The 13,750-nt window shown below is 39.1% G+C and overlaps 1 protein-coding gene across 2 annotated transcripts in view; it reads left to right on the forward strand.

The window, feature by feature from the left end:
- JAZF1 (JAZF zinc finger 1) overlaps positions 1–13,750 on the forward strand; it is a 328,459-nt gene that overhangs the window by 108,018 nt on the left and 206,691 nt on the right. The window lies entirely within an intron of this gene.

The raw sequence follows: 13,750 nt of genomic DNA on the forward strand, positions 1-13,750 counted from the left end.
AAAGGTTTCTCTGAAATCTTGGCAGGTTGGGAGCTGGGTTAAAAATACTCTCATGGAAAATGTTAATGTTTATGTATTAATATGTCTATTGAAAAACCAAAACCTTTCCAAATGGTTCTATGAGAAAGAAAAGAAGGGAGAGTTGAATTATAAAAGTTTGAGAAGAGGATTAAAGATTTGGGGAGGGGGAGGAGGCAGAAATTTCAGAAGACTCTGAATTCAGCCATTAAATTGAAGACTCCCAGGGTGTCTTGGTTGATGGAGGCATAGCTGCTAAAGGTATGTTTTTTTGTCCCGTGGGCAAAAGCAGAGAAGAAATATGTTATGATCTGAATCTCTCCAACATATTAGGCTCTTGCCTCTATTTTGGTGCCACCTTTTCCCGTGCAGTACACTCACGATGGCACCTAGACTGGATCTCTCTGCATCACTGGGCATTGCTAGCTGGAGTGCTTCGCTGCATCCGGGAATCTGGCTCTCAGAACCCAAGTCCATATTAAGCAGCTGCATTCACCCAACAGGAGCCCTCTGTTTATCTTGCCTGTACCTGGCAACCACTTCTAGTTAAGATGCCTGCTGCTCATGGCCCTGTTCCCACTAAGGTATTCATAGCTTTCATTCCTGTCAATCAAATTTATTGAGTGTCTGCTCAGTGTGTGCAGTGTGTTAGTGCAGGGGATACAAAGAGGAATGAAAACATGGTCTGTGCCCTCGAGGAGTGCACGTTTTTAATAGGGCATTTTGGACAAACTTCGTGTTTGGGACATCGTGAGAAATAAGCCTTGTACTTGTGAAATTGTAGGCTTTGTGGATAAATGCTGTGGAGAGAATTTGGCCTCCTCCCACTGTCTGTGTACTCTGTGCCCCTGGCCCTCTGTGGTATTCAAATGCCAGAGCCCCCTCTTGACAATCTCTAGAAGGTGGTCCTGAGGGTGAGATCTGTTTTGAAGTATAAGAAAGGGCTAGATGACTTGGGGGAACTTTCTTCAGACCAACGGCCACTGATAGCCTGCCCAGGAGCCAGACATTGGGCAGAATCACACTGGGGACTGCAGGGACTGGATGGTGGAAAATTTTATAAAAACATCTGTTCTCTTTGGATGGTCCAAATATCTTCAAAAACATTTACTTAGTCAAAGCTCATATTTCATAAAACCTTTTGCAAATATCTAGAAGTTTTTCTTCTTCTTTTCCATGTGGACATGGAAGAAAAGGAGAGGAAAATGTGGCCACATGTATGTTTTCAACTTCTTATTTCCAAGTATTTAGTTTTTTTAGGCATGAGAATCAATCGGGTCACTTCCAAGAAGTATGCAGTGTCTCTCGATGGTTCTTTCTCTCTCTTTTAAGATAGGTGAAGTCTTAACAAGGAAAAACTCTTCTAACACAATGTGGCAAGATTACTGCAATGATATCAAGCTGTAGTTTTAATTGCTTGGAAATAAATGAAGAAAAAGGTTCACAGCAGTTTGAAAGTGAGGATCAATCAAGGGCAAAGCAACAAAAAAATTCCCCTTTCCTGGGATTGCTGCCAGAATGCCTCTCTCCACTTCTAAGGAGACTCTCTACAAAGTGCACTTTGCATCGAGCAGGGATTCAGAGGAGATGCAGGGTGACCCCAAGTGACAACTTTTGGCTCTGGCCTTACTCTAGTCTCTAGGCCTCTAGGTCAGGTGTATGGAGCTCACAATCAGACAAACTGGGACAGCCGGGACTTCTCTGGGGACCAGTGTGTTTTGTTCAAACTTGGGGGTATGAAGTTTTGAGAAGAACACTCATGGTGAACTGAGCATGGAGTGTTCCCGGAAAAAAAAAATGGGCCCACAGTCAAATGCTCATGACTTCTGTACATGATGGTCTCTAAATCAGGATGGGTAAAAACAAGTTCATTTCTCCAGGGCCAGAGTGGGGAGATATGCAAAAGATGGAAACAATGACTGGGAAAAGGCGCTGGGATTTAAATTAGAAATGAAGGAGCATGTAGCTTTGGATCCCACTGGCTGGTTTGGATGTGGAGGTGACCCAGAACCACCACCCCTTCCTGTGGTGGTCATTAGCTTGCTGGGTCATCTGCGAGGTGGGTGGAACTGTGATGTTATTGTCACTGAACAATCTGCTGTAGAATCTGTAATGAGGATCCTGATATCTAGAGCCCTGGGATCATCTTAGAAATGAAGTAAATAAATTCTGTAAGATTTTCCCAGAGGAGGACTTGATCCAGTTCACGGGATATTCATTCATTCATGTGCAGTAGCCATGATATCAGGCAGCATTTTGAAACTGTGCTCACAGGATGACTCAACTGGCCAGGGCCATCTGTCCTCACATCAACTTTTCCACAATCCCAGGGGAAAATGTGGGACAACGGTTGATACCCCAAAAGACTTTGTGTGGTTGTAAAACAAAGTTGCCAACAGCTTGTTTATCAAGGAGTGTGCGCTCTCCTCGAACTCCCAATGCATTCCATTCCCTAGGCCCGTGATCCCTCTACCTTGCCAATGTGGAGAGGTATCCAAAATTTCAACCTCTATATTTTCTCTATTTATCCTGCTCATGAGCTTTTCATATGGCCCTGATTAAAATTTTAATTTATTAGTGAGTCAAATCTTATTAGTAGCACTCCAACTATCAGACAGGAGATCAGCAAGAGGTCTGTGGGGAAGTTTGCCTTTGTGCAATCTAGAGAAGATTCTAATTAAATGAGTGGTGGTATTAATATGATAAGGGGAATGTTTTAACCTCCCCCTCGACCACAATGATGGGGCAGGGAAGCAATTTCAGTGAGGATTATATTTATCCTAATTCAGTGCTGTTCAGAGCCAGGCTTTTCTACCTCCGTCTGCCTTGAACCTAATACATGATAAAGCTCTGCTTGTTTTGCTGGAGTGGACACATGCCTGCATTTTTCTCTTTCAGTTGCTCTCAGGTGGTTTCACAGCTGAGGATGGAGGGCAGCATGACAGAGACCCCCCTGTTCAAGAGTGAGGCAGGGATGGATGAGTTAAGTGGTAGGAGCATCAATCTTGAATAGGGATTGGCCCTGTGCAGAGAGATTCCACTGGTACTCACTGCTTCTCTAGTTCTGGGTAAGATGAGGCCCCTTTGGATAGATTCTGTAGGATTTTTTTGGAAGGAAATAACAAACTGTTTTCCCTTTTAGAGTTCTAAAGCAACAATAAGAACAAGACCACTGTCAGTAGCCATCTCTGGAGAGTGCTGTTCTTCCTGTTGTGAGTTAGTAACCATGAGCTCAAGCTTGGAATAAGCACAGGTTCTTCTGTTCTGAAGGGAGATCTTACAATATTTTGGTTGAGCATCACCATTTGGTGCGAAAGTTCCCACCTTTGTGGTTGATGTTTTTCTTTTTTTGTTTGTTTGTTTTGGTACCAGGGTTTCTTAACCACTGAGCCATATCCTCAGTCCTTTTTTAGATTTTTCATTTGATTTTGAGACATAGTCTCACTAACTTGTGGCCGAGGCTGGCTTTGAACTCAGGATCCTTCTGCCTCAGCCTCCTGAGCTGCTGGGATTGCTGCATGCTTTTCAAGTTTCATCAGTGATCTGGGGCTGCTCAAAGCCTTTCCAGTATTCTTTTACAAAGTATCCAGAAATATTTGAAATACCTCTGGTGAAATTCTATGGCTTAGAGATTTGTTTCTGTAATTGTTAGAATTCAGAGCCTCCTAGGTGTTAAGGCTTAGGTAATATGTTAAGCAAAGATGGAATCGGCCTGGGGGTGATTTTCTTAGCCTTTCTAAACTCTTGGTTCTAGAATAAAAATAAAAACAGATAAGAGAACTAGTGAGTTCCTTGATTACGTTTAGTAGCCCTCCTGTGAACACTTAGCTGTGTTCTTGGCAAGTTTTGTGATCCAATCTGGTCCAGTATTTTTGTCACAAGTAAAAATTTGCTCAACTTTCTTCCTGCTGCTCCCACCCCCACCCTCTTCTGTCCAATCAAAAAGGAACATTGTTTGGGAAAGGAAGAGACTGGGAAAAAGAGCCCCAGGCTACATAGCTAACACACAAATAAAACATGGAGTTTTATTTTCTCAGCTTTTTTCCACTTATAAGGAAAGACAAATGTAAGACCTATATAACTTGCAATTTCCTAGGAAAGAAAGGCATGAGATAGTTTGGTGAATTTTCTTTTTCTCTAGCTTAAATCACACTCATGCTTGTGATTTTATCAGCAAGCTAACTAGATTTTTATTTTTATTATTTTTATTTTTTTAGTTGTAGATGGACACAATACCTTTATTTATTTTTATTTTTATGTGGTGCTGAGGATCAAACTCAGTGCCTCACATGTGCTAGAAAAGCGCTCGACCTCTGAGCCACAATCCCAGCCCCAACAAGCTATCTAGATTTTAGCAGAACTGAAATTTTCAGAATAGTTGCAGAATTTCTGAGTTATCCCTACTGACTTACTAATGCATCTGGTGGTAGGATGGTGACATTTAAGGTTTGCCCATTGTCGGGGAAAGGTTTATGAAAACAGTGTGTTGGTTCCATTCCTTCTCCTCCCTTGCCTTCCAGAATGTTCTTGGAGGCTCTCCCACTTTATCTCACCCACTCCTCTACTCTGAGGATCTCACTTTGCTTACATTTGTCAAGAACTCCACGCCATGCTTCTCAGGCCCACGTATGGCCCCCTGGTGGCCTCTCCTCCTCTTCAGAACTAACCACTCCCCTGTAGGATTCCCCAAAGACGCCATAGATTCCTTAGGGAGAAAGTCATCTGACTGATGACGCAGCCATCTTATTTGTGAGTAGCAGTCTGCCAGGCTCTCAGGCCATGGAGGTAAAGGGGACCCAGGCACTCCCCTGATAGAGGAAGCCCACATGCAATTTAGTACTCTCCTTGAATGAGTTAGCACTGTTGATCTATCAGGCCCTTCCAACTTTCAGATTCTTAGAAACAATGCATAATCCAGTGGAATGAATCTGTAATGGTGGAATTTGAGATATGCGCTATTAAGCTGCTCAAGAATATTAAAGGCAGAGGGATCCACTGGTCCCTCTAAAATTGTACCCTGTTTATTCCACCTGTCCTTAAGACCAGTCATGGCCATTTTTAGAATTAAAAGAAACTTCTAGAAGGTCCTCACTTTCCTAATCTGTGAAAAGGAGACTGAGTTAGATCTCAATAATGTCTCTTTCTGGTTGATCCTATGTTCATCACATTTCATTTGGCAGACTCAGGAGGCACAGGGAAGCTGTGGGTTTGCTTTCTCACTTATTATGTTAGGTTGAAAATTTGTAGAATTTCTCACAGCCACATTCTAGAGTGTATTGCTTAGTTTTTCCAGGGAGAAACTAGTTTTTTGCTGAGTGGATCATGAGTAGGACTGTGTTTCTTTCCTTTTCTTCTAGTTCATGGTCACTTTCCAGAAATGTTGCTTTCTGCTCACAAGGTGGAAAAGGAATTGGAAAAGCATTTGCCAATATAAGATAGTTTACATAATTTCCTTCTTTTAAATTTTATCTTCATTTCCTACTGGCTGGTTAGTGTAGAAAACATTGAAGTTTGAAATGTATTTCTGGTTTTTTAAAAAAAATTTTTTTGTAGTTGTAGATGGACAGAATGCCTTTATTTTTTTGTTGTTGTTAATTTTTATGTGGTGCTGAGGATCTAACCCAGTGCCTCACGCATGCTAGGCAAGCGTTTTGCCACTGAGCGTCAGCCCCAGCCCTTTATTTCTATTTTTGTGGGAAATTAGCTTACTTAAAATTAAAAGATGGGAATAAGGAAATATGTGGCTGAATTTTTCTGATCATTGAGGGGTGTTCCATGTATTTGGTTTTCTTTCTTTCTTTTTTTTTTTTTTTTTTAATAATTTTTTTTAATATTTATTTTTTAGTTCTCGGCGGACACAACATCTTTGTTGGTATGTGGTGCTGAGGATCGAACCCGGGCGGCACACATGCCAGGCGAGCGCGCTACCACTTGAGCCACATCCCCAGCCCATTTTTTCTTTCTTTCTTTACTTCCTTTTCCCCCCACATAAATTATGCCTATTTCAGTCATTTATACTTTAAAAAATTATAATTTAGAAGATGCCTAATTTTTTTTTAACTCTTAACAGTTATCATCATTAGACTGGCCTGACCTTTTTGGATAATTTTTGGGTAGAAAGAATAGAGCATTTCTTATAGTCGCCTCTTGAAAACCTATGCTTAGATATGATATGCAACTCATTACATTTAAAATTCCATTGTGATAACTTTCAAATGGTGGCATTTCTTAAGGCCTCCCCCATGTCATAGAGACATATTTAAATTGGAAACTATTTACTCAGGGAATCTAAAATGTTACTGAAAACACAGTTGTAAAATGTCAAATTATTTGTATGCTGGTGAACTGAATGTCCTAAAAAATTTTTGTAATCTCAGATATTTGCTTGTTTCCCTTACCAAGGAATATGGGAAAATACTTCAAATGAACCACACGGCATTATTCATTTTCCCTTCTATTTTTGTACATTAACTGCTATGTTATTGGTAGATTTTAGCTTAATTCAGCTTCTGTATTTAAGAACTCAAGTCAAAATGGATGTGATATGAAACTTTTTTCTTGTTATTCTTGAAGATATTGGATTCTTTCTTGCTTCCAGAATACACAGGCTGTGCATTGAAGAGGTATTTAATAACGTTGGTCAGTAATTATAAGGGCAATTCTTTTGAGAACTTTTTGGTTATCTCTTGTTACCAAGTTTCCCTTCTATTTCCCTCTTTTCTCCTCCGTGTTCTGGCCCCGTTTCAGTTAGTAGAAGGCAGGGTTCTTCATTCATTATGCCACAGTTGTTAGTTTAGGATCTATCTAATATTGGGCCCTCAAAGATCACTGGATAAATGGACAGATAATCCATATTTTCAAAAGCACTTCCAGTTATCTTAGTTGTAAATTGTTGCCCTGGAAGTAATTATAATACTCAAATTCCTATAAAAATAACAGTTTAGAATAAGGCATGCTGAAATATTCTATTTGTTATTTTGAAATTATGACCTAATTGCTAACTTTTCTTTGTGGAAGGAAGAAGAGTGTGAAAAGAGGATGAAATAATTAAATTGACTTTAAATCCTTGCATAAGCAACATACCTAGCTTAGAATTTGTTCATGTGAAATAATAAAATCAACTTGGATAATATTCCCCAGTGTCAAAGTTTTTCAAAGCATGTGAGGAACATGGTAGTGGGCCAGCATTTTAGCTGAAATATACCTGAGTACATTTCCATTTTTTTTTATATTTATTTTTTAGTTATAGGTGGACACAATATATTTATGTGTTGCTGAGGATCGAACCCAGTGCCTCACACATGCTAGGCGAGTGCTCTACCTGTGAGCCACAAACCCAGCCTAAGTAGACTCCATTTTTTAATAGTGCAGTAAGTGATGTATGATGAGGAAAGAGTTCGTGACTAGGGATTCATAAATGAAGAGTTAACCACTGTGTTCGTGTAGATCAATCCAGAGGCAGAATCCACACAAGAATTTAGGAAGAGGAAGTTTAATATCAAGAACTGCAAGTTGAACATCCCTTACCCAAAATGCTTGGAATCAAGCATTTAGAAATGTTTCAAAAATTCAGCTTTTTTTTTAATTTGAAATGGGACCCAAGTCTAAACACAAAATTCATTTATGTCTCATATACACCTTATAATCATAAATTTTGAAAGTACTTTTATATATAATATTTTTAGTTATTTTTTCACATGAAACAGTTTTATGGTGTGGAATTTTATCATTGTGATGTCATGTCAGCACTAAAAATATTTTGGATTTTGGAATTTTCAGGATGAGAGGCGCTCAGTCTATATTAAGCTAAGATAGAAGAATTAACTGAAAAGATGTCAGGAAAACTGATTCTAAAGAATACCGTGGGGCTGAAGAAGAATACCCAAGGAAGGGCAGGCTTGGAAACGTACATCCCAACGCTGGGGTTTAGGTTGCTGTGGAGAGGGGTGGGTGGAACTTGCTGGCGATGGCAGAAAAGTTCACTGGGTTATTTGGGTCACAGCTGGCCCTCAGTTGCAGGAAACTGCCCTCTGCCATACAGGCTGGCTGTAGCTAGTGGGCTGTTGGAGTGTCACTGTGGGCACAGGCCTATAGCATGCACGTCTGTCCCACAAGGAGGAAACTGTGCGCCCTGACTTGGTTACCTAATCACTAAGTAACTGAGCGCTCTGAATGCACAGCTAGAGCAGAGCCCACCAGTTGTTCTTATATACATTTCCCTGAGGCATCATGAAGCAGGAGCCAGAAAACAGTGAAAAATACACAGTGGAAAATACAGTGTGCTGGAACCACTGCCATGTCCCTGCAGCGCCCTCTACTGACAATGCCTAGTATGTAACTCACAGTAAAGAAGAAAGGCCAAGAGTCCAGTCCCTTATCACAAAGCACCTCTTATAAGGGGTGAATTTGGAGTTGAGCAATAAGAAACTAACTGGCACAACCTCAAACCCCAATTTAGACAAAAGTGTGCTCATTTATTGTTGTTAGGAAAAATTATAAACAAATCAACAGGAGTATATTTCTCCTGTAGGGATGACGCTCTATAACGGAAAAATCTGTTATAAATTATATGTATCTATTATAAATATATAATGGCAGTGTAAATTGAACACTCAATGAAAAATTGTGTTTATAATATAATTTCCGAACTTTATTTTTAAAATATGTACATATCAAAGTCAATAAATACCCAACTCATCGTACTAAAGCGCTCCCTTTCATTATATACATAGTACATGTCTTTTTACATTATTTATAATGTATTGGCTTTTTATTTCTCAACACAGACACCCTGGGTCTGAAAACCCTATGCCTCTTATTTGTGCATCTCTACCTCAGGAGAGCAATATTATGTTGCTAATGATAATACTAGCATTTTTTTTTTTTTAGTGCTAACACATTCTAAGTACCTTCTATTTAATTTAATCCTCACAAAAAAACTATGTGTGAGGTGAGTACTATTCTAGTTCTTATATACCAGATAGAAATATTGACTTTAATATAACTTCCAAAGGCTATAACTATTAAGCAGGAAGTTGAACTCAGGCAGTTTGGTTTCAAAATTCTCATTCTGAACCACTATAAACCACACCACTGCAGGACGGGTGGAATGGGTTCTTTTTCAGTACTCTGTCATCTGATAAGACAGCAGGAAATGCTCATATGCTGTATACCAGAAAGATAAGCCAAGGCCGGCTTTTACCCTGAACTTGCTCTTAGATTTTTACAACCTCCAGAGGCACAGAAGGCGAGAATCCTAGGCCCACCCAAGTTGGATGGTATAATTAGCAAAGTCTCCTCCTACTATGCAACTGGTCCCTCTAAGCTACATTCTCTTGGTAATGGCAAGCTAGGGGGAAAAAACCGGAGGCCCCTCCAAGGAAAACTTTCTGTCTTGAAACTTAGAGCTGTGTGGAGGAGCAAAAAAATAAATCTCTTCAGAAAAATTGTAACCTCAGAGCAGCCCATGGATTTACAGCTAGAATTCACGCTGGCTGAATGGTCAGAAAACATTCCACCAAGAATCTTGGCACCTAGCAGAAGCAAATACAGATTCTTTGTGGAGGAATCCACCTTAATTTGACCATAAAGAACCCTCACAGAAAAACTTCTAAAATATATTAACTCCCATTTGAAAATTCCAAAACATAAGAAAACAAGCCATCATGAGAGCGTCAACAGAATCAACCTGCAAAGGTATCAGATACTGGATTGGTCATATATAACAATAAAATAAGTATATTTACTGTGCTTTTTTAAGGGAAGCATTGAAAATGTGTCTAAGGAACCAAACTATGAAAATGACAAAGAAATTTTGAAAAAGAACCAAGTGTAATTTATATAAAGAATATAAAAACTGAAACTAAAAGATTCATAGGTAGTTCATGATAGAGTAGACAGAATTGAAGAAAGAATTAATAAACTGGAAGATAAAATTGAGCAAGCTATTTAAAATGCAGTACCACAGGGGGAAAATATAGAAGAGGGCTAAGGAGAATAGGGAGGTTTCTAGAAATGCTGAAAGATACCAGTCCACACAGATCAGGAGAGACAAGACATCTCAAACGAGATTCAATTTTTAAAAGAAAGCCATACCTAGATACGACATAGTAAAATTGCTGAGAGAAAAGACAGCTGTAAGAGGAACAGTTCCACTGGCATCAGTGATGACAGAAGCAGATGAGAATTCAAGTATATCCACAGCACGCTGAGAAAGCCCACAGTCGGCCTGGAGTCCTGTGCTTGGCTAAACCTGTCTCTCAAAATTGAGGATGAAATAAAGTCACTAGCAGACCAAAAAGAAAAAGGATCCACAGATCCGCATGCTAGGGGATTCTAAAATACATACTTTGGAAAGAAGAAAAGATATCTCAAATAAAAATATCACAGCTACACAATAAGAATGGTAAATATGATATCTCAAATAAAAATATCACAGCTACACAATAAAAATGGTAAATATGTGGGTGAATCTGAATCAATATTTGCTTGGTGAGCTTAAAAACACCAAGTCTATGTCAACAATAGCATATCCGAAAGTGATTAGAAATAACATGTTACTTGGGAGAAAGGTAAAGAAATTGACAAAAATTATGCTTTAATACATTATGTATACATATGATATTTTTAGAATAACCACTAAATTATATTAAATGTGAATAGAAAAACTGTTCTGATTAAGAGACAAAGGTATTGGACTAGATTTTTTTAAATTCTAATAATGTGGCATTTACAAGAATCATCTCTACAACACCAAAAAAAAAAAAAAAAAGGTGGGGGAGGAGAAAAGTTGAAGTTGAGAGTGCATAAAATTATGTCAGAGACCCACCAAAGAAAGCTGGTATATTAACAACAGAATTTAAGGTGAAAAGTATTCATGATAAAGAAGGTCCTAACAGGTTCCCTTTACCAAAAGCATGAAACAATTCTAAATTTTTACATACTTACTATATTAATATGATGACCTCAAATTATATGCAGTAGAAATTGTTGAAATCAGAAGGAAAAATAAAACAGTTCTTTATCGTGGAGGAGGTGTTATAACTCTGCATCCAGCTCCTCTTCCCCATGGCTGGCCTCCCCCAGATGGGCTTCACTGTGCACCTGCAGACCTACAGTTTTCCACAGATCCCTGGTGGGTCCATTTTTGTGCCTGGCATGAGCCTGGCATCTGAGTCCCCTGCATGCAGACTCTGTTGATCCTCCTGTGCAGGGACTTCAGAAGCAACTAACTAGCCCTACTCCACGCCTCACTGCTCCCCAAAAGGAAGGTCTGTACCCTTTCTCCCTTCCACTATACCCACAGTGCTTCTCCTTCTCTGATGGACAGTGATAGTGTCTGACGTTAGTTTAAAAAGAACCACATAATAAACCCATAGGTAATGAAAGGAAAGAAATAGTGAAGTAAGAGCAAAAATGAAGGGGGAAAATTTAAAAAAATTTTAACTAGATAGAATCAAAAACCAAAAGTTGGCTCTCTGAAAAAATTTAATGGAGTTGACAAACCAATCCAAAGACTGATCAAGGAAAGTCAAAAGAGAAAGGCCATGAATAATCTTAGTAACAAAGAAAAACCTGCTTGTTTGTAGTCAGGGGAGAAATATTTAAACTAATCAGAGAATATTTTGAACAAATTTTAGTCTCATCCATTTCAAATAGTGAGATAAAATGGACAGATCTCTAACCTACCAAAACTGACTTCAGAAGCTATTGAAGACTTCATTTGTCTCAGTGAAGTGGCCATGGCTGGCCTTGAACTTGCGATCCTCTTGCTTCAGCCTCCTGAGTCACTGGGATTACAGGCATGTACCCTTGCACCAGCTGGCCTACATTTTATTGTGTGGATGGTTGAAGATTAAATGGAAGCACACATAAAGTCTTTAGATTATGCTTGGCATGGTGATAATACTCGGTGATTTTTAAACTGTCATTATTGTTATCAGTCCCTGGGCTTGTTCTCGAGTTGTCTGGTTAGCCTGTACTGAGGTCTAACGATAGAGTTAAAAAGCGGGGAGGAAGAAATCTCTGAAAACTTCATAGAGGTGGACACATAGATTAGGGTCATGAAAACATTTTCCTTTGATGTACTTTTATAATAATCAGGCTAAATCTTCTTTATACTGCCAACTCATTTATGTAACAAATTGTTTATTAAGACATGGGTCAAAGGTACAGTTCACCCTGGCTCCAGTCAGTGGTGAACCCTTGTAAGTGTACACTAACTGCTGGGCCTTAAAGTCACTCACTGATGAGAGTCACACAGCATGATGAGTTGCTGGGAACTTGCTTTCATCTTGCTCTGTGAGTGAGAGAAAAATAGCTAAATGAGTGTCATTTTTCAAGTGTTCCAGAACAAATTTAGTGAATTAACATTTAACATGCTCTAGATTAACAGTGCAAAATCTTATCTCCTAAAGTCACAAACATTTTGATGTGTATGTATTCATAAAGAATAGTAGAGCCAGTTCCCAACTTGGAGATGAGCATGTATCAAGGTGTCGTTGTACACTAGATCTTGAGTCATGGGCACTGGGGATGGGGTGTCAGAAGCAAGGGACAAGAGTGTGCACTAGGAATTGTTGGTATAAGAAAGACAAGAGTAGGGCAGGCCCAGCCTCTCTGGTGATTGCCAAAGAGTAATCTGACCCTCATGCAAGGATAAAGCTGGAGAACTCTCCCAACTTCATGAGCTGTGTTTGCTTTTAGTCTAATCCACTCGTTTAGCGTTTGTGATAGGGTGGACATGATTCTTAGGGAAGAAAATGTTTGGAATGACTTCTGTGAAATTTCATGCTCACAGTCAGATAATACACTTAGTCTTCTCTTTTTTGTCCTTTCTTTTTTTCCAAAATAGTTCAAGAAATGAAGCTGCCTTCAATCTAGCATTGCCCTTTGAGTCTTGCAGCTAATTTTTGCATGTTAAAGACTTGACTCCCAGGAGCCCCATCTGACACGGGTCTGTTCAGTACTGTTATGTATGTGTGGCGTGAACTGCTTCCTTTTACTAATTAACTTGCCTCCTTTTATTAATTAGTGCTCATTTATGCTGTAGTTTATTGCACACTCCAGGTTATCTTTTTAAAGAGATACTCTCTAAATCATACTAAATTGTGCTCCCCCACCCCTTTATTACCTACCCTCCAGTGACTCATTAGGAATTTATGGAGCCCCTGCTTGTGAAGCTCTGACTGGGTGCTTCAGAGGAAACCATGATGGGTAAAACCCTTTCTCTGTTCTCAAAGAATTGAAACCAGAAGGAGAGGACAGGCCTGTATATAACCATGATATCAGACAGAAAATAAGTCTCTCTGTAGTGAAACATTTTCTGAGAATTCAAAGGAAGAGAAGGTTGAATACTGACTCCTGAGCTGTGAGGCTCTAGATGAGTTACTTAACATTTCTGATCTGCAGTTTCCCCATCTGGACTGTTGGGCTTATATAATATGTTGCAATGATATTTTCAAGGAATAGAGATAATTTTTGAAAAGTACATTGAATAGAAAGCAAGCTCTCATTCATGAAAGTCGACTTTGGATAAACAAATAATTATTGTGCACCTACTATGTGTCAGTCACTGTGCCAAGCCCATGAGACACATCAGTGAATATAAGAGAGAGCCTTGCCTTTGTGGAGTTTACATTCTATGCAATAAATAGTATCAAAGCATTATTAATTAACAGATTCATAATAAACAAGTGTTTGATGATGCTACTGTGATATTAATCAATTCATA

The sequence above is a fragment of the Spermophilus citellus genome (assembly GCF_964194105.1).
Source record: "Spermophilus citellus genome assembly, chromosome: 3".
Lineage (NCBI taxonomy): Eukaryota > Metazoa > Chordata > Mammalia > Rodentia > Sciuridae > Spermophilus > Spermophilus citellus.